General features: G+C 52.4%; 1 protein-coding gene across 1 annotated transcript in view; it reads left to right on the top strand.

The window, feature by feature from the left end:
• Nucleotides 1-1,537, top strand: part of LOC104546046 (rho GTPase-activating protein 26-like) — a gene marked incomplete at its 5' end in the record, with an annotated part of 39,575 nt that overhangs the window by 12,971 nt on the left and 25,067 nt on the right. The window lies entirely within an intron of this gene.

Raw genomic sequence — 1,537 nt, 5'->3', positions numbered from 1 at the left:
TAGGGTTATGTTTTGGGGGGTAGACAGGAGCGGTTGGACGTGATGATCTCAGAGGGTTTTTCCAACCGAGCCATTCTGTGATTCTGTGGTCCCTTCTATGGTACTGGAGTTGGGGAGAAAACCTTATTTTGGGAGAGATGGCCCCATCCTCACGGCCAGGGCTGCTGGTGGAGGAGCTCGCTCTTGGTGCCCTTCCCTCTTGGCACTGATTTTATTTTCCGATACAAACACCGTTCCTGGAGGAAAACTCATTTGCTGACGACCGCGGTTTTTGCCGCTGAGTCATCCCCTGGGTTCCAGCTGTGGGATGATAAGGTTTTCTTCTGCAAACCAACATCTCTGCTTTGTCTTGTTTTGGTGACCTCCAAGGCAGGCATCTGTTCGAGTGACCCAATGGTGATGTGCTGTGTGACACACAGATATTTTGTGGGGTTTTTGAGTGTGGGTGATGGGGATATTGAGCTGGTGATGGGGATATTGATCTGGTGATGGGGATATTGGGCTGGCAATGGAGATATTGAGCTGGTATTGGGAATATTGGGCTAGTGATGGGAATATTGAGCTGGTGATGGGAATATTGAGCTGGCGGTGGGGATATTGGGCTGGCGATGGGGATATTGGGCTGGCGATGGGGATATTGGGCTGGTGATGGGAATATTGGGCTGGTGATGGGGATATTGGGCTGGTGATGGAGAATACTGAGCTGGTATTGGGGATATTGGGCTGGCTATGGGGCATCAGTAGCATGGTGCATGGTGAGAGCTGTGCTGGCCCCGGTCCTCCCAGCACATCACAGTCCAACAGACCCCTGGAAGCTCACAGACCCCCACACGCAGCTCCTGCATCCCCATCCTCGCTGTTAATGGTGTTAATTGGGAATTTCATTAATTTTGCAGTGGGAAAGGCGGGGAAGCGCTCTCCTGCCCATTGCAGACCAGAGCCTGTCCCTGCGGATGTGTGGGCCGGTGCTGCCCTGCCTGTTGCTATCAACAGTGCCTCTGGGAGCTTTCCTTCCCCGTTTGCTATTTCGGGAGGCAGCCCGTGATTAAATCAGCTCCCGGTGCTCCCAACCATCCCGTGGAGGGGGCTCCCAGCTTTGTTCCCAGCAGAGGAAGGGTGTGCGCGCCGCCGGCTTTGTCCGGCAGCCTCCGCAGGGCTTTTTTCCTGTTTTAATGGATGCTGCCACGCTCGGCTCCAGCCCGCGATGCTGATGGAGCACCAGGGTGTGTTGCTGCTGGGGCTCTGGGTTGGCAAAGGATTATTTCAGAGCATTTTACTCGGTTGAGATAGAGAGATACAACCCATCTGAAGGCTGATCTCCTTACAGCCACGGTTTTCATGGTGATAGGCTTTTAAGTCGTCCTCAGACTGCGATTAAACCTTTCTGCCATTGTTTTTCCCCTTTTTTATTGTAGCCACTGAAACATTACTTTAACCTAAAGCACCTACCTGATGTTACTGTAAGATGTGAAGGGAATTGTCTACCTGGCTCCGAGTTGATGTCCTTTACGTGTGTCATTGAGGAGGAGAGGAATGC

The sequence above is a fragment of the Mesitornis unicolor genome, unplaced genomic scaffold (genome assembly GCF_000695765.1).
Source record: "Mesitornis unicolor isolate BGI_N332 unplaced genomic scaffold, ASM69576v1 scaffold9159, whole genome shotgun sequence".
NCBI lineage: Eukaryota > Metazoa > Chordata > Aves > Mesitornithiformes > Mesitornithidae > Mesitornis > Mesitornis unicolor.
This window is presented reverse-complemented; position numbering and strand designations above follow the sequence as displayed.